General features: G+C 42.9%; 1 long non-coding RNA gene across 1 annotated transcript; it reads right to left on the minus strand.

The window, feature by feature from the left end:
- Positions 1-837: 837 nt before the first annotated feature.
- LOC116089139 lies at positions 838-4,376 on the minus strand. The gene is made up of 2 exons (XR_004118179.1): positions 4,297-4,376; positions 838-1,083 (listed from the first exon to the last, which is right to left on the minus strand). It is a non-coding gene; the product is annotated as an uncharacterized LOC116089139 (long non-coding RNA).
- Positions 4,377-8,923: the final 4,547 nt, after the last annotated feature.

The raw sequence follows: 8,923 nt of genomic DNA on the forward strand, positions 1-8,923 counted from the left end.
TACTTTAGGCTTTTGGTTGTTGCTTTTGTTTTTTGAGTTTTGTATTTTGGGTGTTGTGGTTGTTGTTGCTGCTGTTGTTGTTGGCTGTGGCAGTGGCGGTGAAGGTGGCAGTAGTATGTGTGCATGTGCGTCTGTCTGTGTGTGTAGAAATGCTTTACTATTCTGATAAGACTAGAGTTAGTTGGGAACTTCACATCTTTGGGTTTTAACACAAACATGAATGAAGGTCAAAACAGAACATTCCAACTAAAAATCACGTGAGACTCCTGGCCTCAGAAAATCCAATTCAATAAAGGCCGGATGAAACTCAAGCATACAAGTTCATCATTAACTAACAGTGCAGGGAATGTGAAACTTATTTTAAGAAGCATGATATGAGGGAGAAATGAGTCAATAAGGCCATTTATATTTTACATAAAGGAAAAAATATGTTTTTGCCTGTTTAGTAACCAGTCAAGGTTGCCCAAAGGATAATCACAGAGCTGGGTTCATGCCCTTGACTCTCTACCTGTAGACGAGAACTAGAGACAGCCTGCCCTCTCAGGAGCAACTCACTCGGTGGGTTGCTGCAGTGTTTGGCTGTCTCCTCTTGTTAGTCTTGCTTTCATCTAGCCTTGCTAGCATCAGTGTGGCTGACCCACAACCCCCTTAGAGTTTGGAACCAGGTATGGGGCAGGCAACGAGAGAATTCCCAGTCGCTGGTTTCATGTCTTAATTCAAGCTGACATCCTGTCAGCTGCTGGCTGCCAACTGAGACCTGGGAAAAAATGTTTTCTATCCTTTTAGCAACAAGCAAAGACAGAAAGCCGAAGGGATACAGACTCAGGAAGGCAAACATTGCTATGGTAGTTTTTCTCTTTAGCAGTGGAATCCAAGTACTTCTCCCAGGATGCCTTTAGTGATGACCACAACGGCAGCCATCTCTGTGTCCATTTTACAGATGACAGACAAGGGTTCCAACCTCCACTGATAGTGTCCCATCTGCCTCCTCTTCATAGAAAGTGACAACTTGACAAGTAGCAGTTGACAAAACTGCTTCGATTTGTTTCCTCAGAGCCCTGGAAGAGATACCGATGGTGTCTTCTGGAGGAAGAGGAAGGAAAAATTAATACCCCTTTAAGGGAGTTGAGTCTCTAAGGGTAGTGTGGAATCCAGCTGGGAATCTCCGATGTCACAGGACTGTCACTGTTGACCTGAGATGGAATCACAACCTTACAAGAATAACAAACAAGTACCCTATAACAAGTCTCTTCTGAAAGGAAGTTCACTCTCCAACCAAGCTCTGAGGAATGACTTAACAATGTCATTGGTTTCTTTCTGTGCCAGCAGCTCTGTAGTCAGCTCATATAGTGTACTAGTTGGGGCTCTCAAGACAGCCAAAACAGTAGGTTGTGATATTATTTATATCCCCATTATTATTATATTATTATATTTCCCCATAATATCTGTAGACATTAGCTACCACTATCCATATATATGCTTATATAATCTATTTGCCTATCTATCTATACATCAATCATCTGTGTGTCTATCTATCATCTGTCTGTCTATCTATCTATCTATCTATCTATCTATCTATCTATCTATCTATCTATCCTATCATCTGTCTACCCTATACCAAGAAAGTGAATCAAGTGCTTTTCAGGACTGTGGGGCCTGGCAAGCCCAAACTCTGCAGGATAAGGCAGGGTGTGGGTGTTCTTATAAGTAAGAGAGGAACAACGAGCAGAGACAAAGGGAAGAGTGTCCTGGCCCATCCCTTGCTGGAGCATGTCGCACACGAACCCTCCTTCCAATAACACACAAGTGTGACTTCATGCATACCAGCTGCCAGAGAGACCCAAGAAGGATGTATTCTCAGTGACAGGATGTTTTCCCTGTCTTGTTCTGGATCTGCTTCTCCACAACTGCACATTCAGGCAACTTGCCTCAAGTCCTTGTTCCAAAAGTGCATCCTACCTGCTGCTACAAGTCTAGTTGCAAGAAACATGAAACCCTGGGGAATATTAGAGTGCCATGTAAAATCAGAAAGCCACCACCTTGTCTCTGTGGGCCTTCATCAGAGCAGTGTGTGGGGTGGGGCAGCTGTGGACCAGGTAGGGTGGGGTGTTCTTACAAGAAAAGGTTAGAGGGAGAGGGGGAAGTGAGGGGCTGAAAATGAAGAAAGAAAAGTAAGGCTGGTCTGCAGCAGCAGAGAACTCCACAAGTCTTGGATATCTAAATAACTTGCTTGAGTAACTCTTACCTTAAGTAAAATCTGATTGGATGAAGAGACATGTAAAAGCCTGAGTGGGGAATTGTGGAAAATTAAACCAGCCCAAGGTAAAAAGTTAAGTGGGCAGCCAGTCTCACAGACCCGTCTGGTCTTCCCCAGAGCCCTGAACTCAAAGCCACTCTCTGATGATGGCCTTCCCATTGGGTGCCCTGTCCCACCGTCAAGACTTAATAAATGTAGGGTTCACCATCCTGTTGTCCTACTGAACCTTCACATCAGGCCTGCCAGTGTAATGACATCTAACATTAATCTAACTCACTATGTAGACCAGGGTGCCCTCAAGGTGCTCAAAATCCTCCTGTCTCTGCTGCCCTATTGTGATGGTTAATCGTGGATCACAATTTGACACACTTGGGAAGAAGGAATCACAATTGAAAAGCTGCCTCAGTTGGATTACACTGTGGTCAAGTTTGTGGATCCTTTGTTGGTTGTGATTTGATTTAGCAGGATGAAGTCTACTATGGGCAGTAGGTGGGCCTGGGTTATTGTCATGATTTGAATATGCTTAGCCCAGGGAGTGGCACTATTCGGAAGTGTGGTCTTGTTTGAAGTAGGTGTGTCACTGTGGGTGTGGGCTTTAAGACCTTCGTCCTAGCTTCCACTAGCAGCCTTCAGATGAAAATATAGAACTCTCTGCTCCTCCTGCACCATGCCTGCCTGGATGCTACCATGCTCCTACCTTGACAATAATGGACTGAACCTCTGAACCTGTAAGCCAGCCCCAATTAAATGTTTTCCTTATAAGAGTTGTCTTGGTCATGGTGTCTGTTCACAGCAGTAAAACCCTAACTAAGACAGTTACATAAGGAAGGTAGCTGACCATGACCCAGGTAGCAAACCAGTAAGCAATGTTTTCCCATGGTTTCTGCTTGAAGGTCTTATCTTCATTTCCCTATATGGTGGGCTATAATCATAAGATGAATAGACTGTTTCCTCTCTAAGTTATTTTTAGTCATGGTGTTTATCACAGCAACAGAAATCACACTGGAGCAGCAGTGCTTGGATTACAAACAGGAATGAGCCACCACATCTGCTTTTCTTTGTGTTCTGATAATGTGCTTGGTCCTTTTTTAAGGACTTCATACATCTCTGTGCTCCTTTTAGAATTACGTCTCATTTTATAGGCCTGGGCTTGTGACATTTCAGCTAGTGATCCTTACCTCTCTCATACTCAAAGGCCCAGGTTCCTTCCCTCCATAGCTACATACAAGAAAGCCTTCAGGTGCAAGATATAACCAATGAACAGCACTGGTATTTTTCCTACTGAAAAATTGTTTACAGTTCCTGGAAAGATACAAAGTGTAAAAAGCATAGCATAGAATATTATCAGCAAGCTAAGCAGTCATAAAAACTGATGGAGCATGTTCCCTTATGAAATGTGTCTTTAAAATAACCTATCACTGCTATTATCCTCTTGAAAGAGTTTTAAACAACAAAACAAAACACCATAAACAAATCTACAAACCCAAGTTAAGCTTAGTTGAAAATGATAACTTCCTTAAACACTTAGAACTTACCCACAATGATAGAGATAGCAAAGATAGCCCTATACTTATAAAGAAATTTGATTTAGAGTTTAAAATTCTCTGCAGAAAAATCCCCAGTTCAAGATGGTTTCACTAACAAGTCTACCATTCACATAAGAAAAAAACCTTCAATGTATCCAACCTCTTCCAAAGAGAGAAGGGGTGGGGGAGAGAGAGGGAAGAACCTGTCTCAGCTGAATTTCTATATTCAATTTTGTCTTACTAACAAAACAAAGATAAGGACAATACCAAAAATTTAACACACAGATTCATAGCTCTCATGAGCCCATGTATATATAGACACAACAAAGTATTAGCAGATTTAATCCAGAAATATGTGAAAGGAAAATCATGTATCATGCCCAACAGAATGGATTCTACATGTTCACGGAACTTTCTTTACACCTGGACTCTGCAATAACTGAATAACTGAATTCACGGTGGTAAGTTTTGTAGATGATAGCATCATATGGAAACATCAAAAGTCGGACATACCTGTTGGAGGATTTAGACTCTGCCCAGATCTCCTCTAACAGGGGAAGTCCTCAAGAGCCTTGCTTTCTTGAACACCTGGTTTTCAACGAAGACAACAGTTTGCAATCTATAAAGTGCTATTGGATACTTAATACTGAAAAAAATGCTATGTAGTAGAAAATATTATAATCATGTAAAAAGAAGAAGCCTTGACTTAGAATGTTAAATGATTTGGGGAACCCCTTTAGTCTGTACCTGGCAGGGTTGGAACCTGGTTCTACTTCTTAATTTCTACCCTACCTGACAAGATTCTATTAGGCTGTGTCTTGCTGAGTAACCACTTAATTTCAGTAGGTATTGTATTAGTCAAGGTTCTCTAAAGAGATAGTATCTATTGATACTATCTCTAACTCTGTCAGTAAAATCAAATGTATAAAGGTGATTTGCTGACATGGCTAACGGATGTGGTCTGGGTATTCCTATAATGGTTGTCTTGTGATGTAAAGACCAAGTCTCTGTAGTTGCTCATCCCATGAGACTGGATGTCTCAACTGTCCCAATCTGGGGCTGGTGTCCCAGAGGATTCCTAGGAGCTGGTAGTATTTAGTCTACATTGGACTCTTGAAAAAAGTAGGTTCTAATATCAGTGAATGGATGCCTGAGCAACAGGATAGATAAACTTGCCAGGGAGAGTGAAGATAAGCAGGTCAACAGCAAAAGTTTTCTTCTTTACGTCCCTTGGTTTAGGCTGTCACCAGAAGCTGTGGCCCAGACTTGGGGTGGGTCTTCTCACTTCAAATGATTGAGTCAAGAAAATTCCTCCCAGGTGTGCTGTCAGGAACAAATGCTCTCTCTCTGCTACTGTAGTCACTGCAGGGCCGAAGGGTCGGCCCTGCCACCACTGGTCACCACATTGTGCCACTGCAGAGGACCGCCATGCCAGGCACTGGACACTGGGTGGCCAGGGGACAAAAGGAAGAGGGTAGAATGACCTATACCCAGTCAGAGTTTCTGTGCTCTGGGCAGCGCAGGTATAGATGTCTGCCTGCACACTCTGCTGGGTCCCAGTCCGCGGGGGTGGAGGGGTGGGGGGGCACACAGAGATAACAAGACAGCTGTAAGGGGTCCCTTGGCCTCCCCAAAAAGACAGAGATGTAGTTCCAGTCTCTGTACATCACAGACAATGCTGGATGTCACAGAGGGGCTGAGAAGGAGGGGAGAAGGGGGTGGGGGAAAAGGTGGCAGCGCAGCTGTTCTGTGCTAGCACGGGGCAGGAGAGTTGTTGGTCCAGGTTCTGACTGCTGCAGATGCTGGAGCTGTATAATGCCTTTTAGTTAAAAGGAGGCAATGCATAATCGTTAAGATATTTGATCATAGAAAAGAGGTCAGCCATGACCATGTGGAGAGAAAGAGAAAGGAGAAGAGAGGAGAAGAAGAAGGGGGCAAGAGAGGAAGAGAGCAGGAGAGCCAGAGAGAAAGGAGAGCAGGAGAGAGAGCAAGAGAGGGCAAGAGAGAGGGGGAGAGCAGGAGAGCAAGAGAAAGGAGAGGGCAAACTCCCCCTTATCTTGTGGGGCTCCACTATCTGTCTGTAGGGTGGGGCATACTTGGCTGTGGTCAGATGACTGGGGGTAGGGTCCAGCTAGAATGCTGGAAGCCTGGCATTGTCTATGTGACAGAACATACATCTCCTGTGGGGGGATGGAACTGAAACAGGATCCAGGGGCCCAGGTGGCATGGCCAAACTTCTGTCCCTTGCAGGCAGAAATTATCACCTACCGGGTCACAAGTTCCAGACCTGTACTCAACCAGGACAAGGTTGCCTAAACAGACCACTGCCCCACAGTATGCTGCTTGGGTTTTAGCTTATTCTAGATATAGTCAAGTTGACAACCAAGATTAGCAATCACAAGCACCAAGTTATTAGTTAATTTATTCTTCCAAAATGATGATAAAAAATACAAAATTTAGTTTTCCAGTTTGTTATCCATTGTGTCAAAATAGTTCACTCATGAAATTACTCACCCAACATGAACTTATTCAATATGTATTTTGCTCACCTCGTACCAACTGAAATTATGTTGGAAGGAAAATAACTTTTTTTTTCACAAGTCATTTCCTGCTTCCTGTCAAAGGAAAACACACGTTTCTAGAGGTCCTTCTAAGTGATAAATTTAAAGAGATAACAAAAACCAAGATGAATTGGTTTGTCCTAATTGGCACACTGCAAGGCTGGAAGGTTACAGATAAAGAGGGTATGTGTATTGTCATATTTTTAACAACGTACTTCACTGACAGAACTCAGTTTTTCCTTATATAAGCTCAGGTATGGTGTTCTCTTAATGTAGGTGCTAAAAAGTCTCTTGAAATAACAGCAAGAAGCTTTCTCTGGAAGGCCGTTGGCCCTAGCACTTTAATATTTTCTTGCAAGAAAATTGAAATGATGGATGAGACTTTTCAGTGATCTTTCATGTTGACTAAAACACTGATTTTTGCCTTATCCTGAGACAAATGTAGAATCAGTTATGTAACCTACACTGATGGTATTGCCAGGTAAGCCCACCAGAGACCATCACACAGACACTCTTACAGATGAAAGAAAATCTTTATTGTGTGGGGAACCAGCTCAAACCATGCAACCTTGATCCTTAACGCCCTTTGTTTTTTATACACAAAAACTACATCCTGGTTTTCACATTTCATCAAGAAGCAGAATTACAGAAGCCAAAAAGCAAGGTTAATACAGTTGGGCTTTTGTGGAACTATAGACTAGGTCTATCTTGATTTCCATTTTGTCAGATGTTGAGGCCTGTGTGCTGGGTTTTAAGGTCAGAATGTGTACTTCTAACATGGAATCATTTGTGCTAAGGTCTGGAGTTTTTAATAGTAGAATTGACCAGAATTCAGCTCATCAGGCAATTGTTAATCCCAGTCAAACACAAGGACCAGGCACAACAGACTTGGCAAGAAGAAATTTCCTATTTTTCCCTCACACCGTACAGGGTTCCTCATCTTTCAGGGAAGGCAAGCTCTACAGTTCTGAAGTACAAAGGGAACTGGTGGGCCACCAACTGCCACATCATGTGGACCAAGAGATATTTCCAATTACAGAGAATGAGAGGAGGCCTCTGAGAGAGATGGGAAGGCGCCTAGTCCCTTTTTGCTACAAAAGAGGACACTTGAGTGTGGATGGTATTAGGCTGCATTCCTAGAACTTAGGAGACTGTTGAAGAAGGGACCCAAACTCAGGGTCAATCTGGTGAGAAAGATTCCCAAAGGCGCTCCCCTTTTTGGATAGGAAAGCACTTTTTTGGGGAGCGCCTTTGGGAAAACACTTGTTCACAGGTGGGGAAGGACTGTATTTTCCACACCACAGAACAGCTCAAGATATGGCCCACCCAGTAGCATGGCAAGGGCCACATGGACCCCTGAGCCTGCAAAGTCTCATCTGTATCCATCCCTGTAACTTTGCATAGTCTCTTTCTCTATCAACAGGTAGACAAGCCCACAGCAGACTAAATACTGAAGAAGAAAATATATGTGACTTTAATGGAGACATAGCAACCTATCTCAAATACTAGAAAGAAGAAAAGAATTCTAGAACTGGACTGATGTCTGAGCTCCTGTAGGTGGACTAGAGCATGTAAGTGCAACCCCAAAAGGAAAGGGGGGAGTAGAAGAAAGGGAAAAGATAAATGAATAAGTGTATTCCTCCCTATGTTTTATAAAATGTCTGATCCCATGACCTGGAGAGATGGCTCTACAGTTACAAGAACCTGCTGTTCTTGCAGAAGACCAGGTTCAATTCCCAGTATTGACATGGTGACTCACAACAAAATCAACTTCATGTCTAGAGGTTTTGAAACCCTCTTCTGATCTCCACAGATGCCAGACACATGCCTGGTATACACATACATATATACATACATACATATATACATACATACATACATACATACATACATACATACATATACAGAGAGAGAGAGAGATTCAGATTGATTTACTGTCTTAGTTAAGCTCTGTATTGCTGAGATGAAACACCATGACCAAACTGCGAGCTAGGGAGGAAAAGGTTTATTCAGCTTACACTTGCACATGGCTGATCACCACTGAAGGGAGTCAGGACGGGAGCTCAAACAGGGCAGGAACCTGGAGGCAGGAGCTGATGCAGAAGCCATGGAGGGATGCTGCTGCTTACTGGCTTGATCTCCATGGTTTGCTCAGCCTGCTTTCTTACAGAACTCAGGACCATCAGTCCAAAGATGGGCTCACCCACAATGAGCTGGGTCCTCCTCCATTAATTCAGAAGATTCCCTAAAGGTCCACAGTCCAATATTATGGAGTTATTTTCTTAATTGAGGTTCCCCCTTCTCAGATGACTTTAGCTTCTGGCAAGTTGACATAAAACTACCTAATAGATACAGATTTTTTAAAACAGATCAAAAATTTAATGGAGAAATAAGACACATGAACTAAGTAGAAGTAGAAACTGCATTTTCTTTGTTTATAAGAGGTGCTGGTTTTGGAGCCCAGGGCCATGCACACGCATGGCAAGCATGCCACCACTGAGCTTTATAGCTGGGCTCTCGAAAGATATAAAAATACAAAAACAACAAGATGACAAGCTTAAGCAGGACCTCATTAATAA

Source organism: Mastomys coucha, unplaced genomic scaffold (assembly GCF_008632895.1).
Source record: "Mastomys coucha isolate ucsf_1 unplaced genomic scaffold, UCSF_Mcou_1 pScaffold14, whole genome shotgun sequence".
NCBI lineage: Eukaryota > Metazoa > Chordata > Mammalia > Rodentia > Muridae > Mastomys > Mastomys coucha.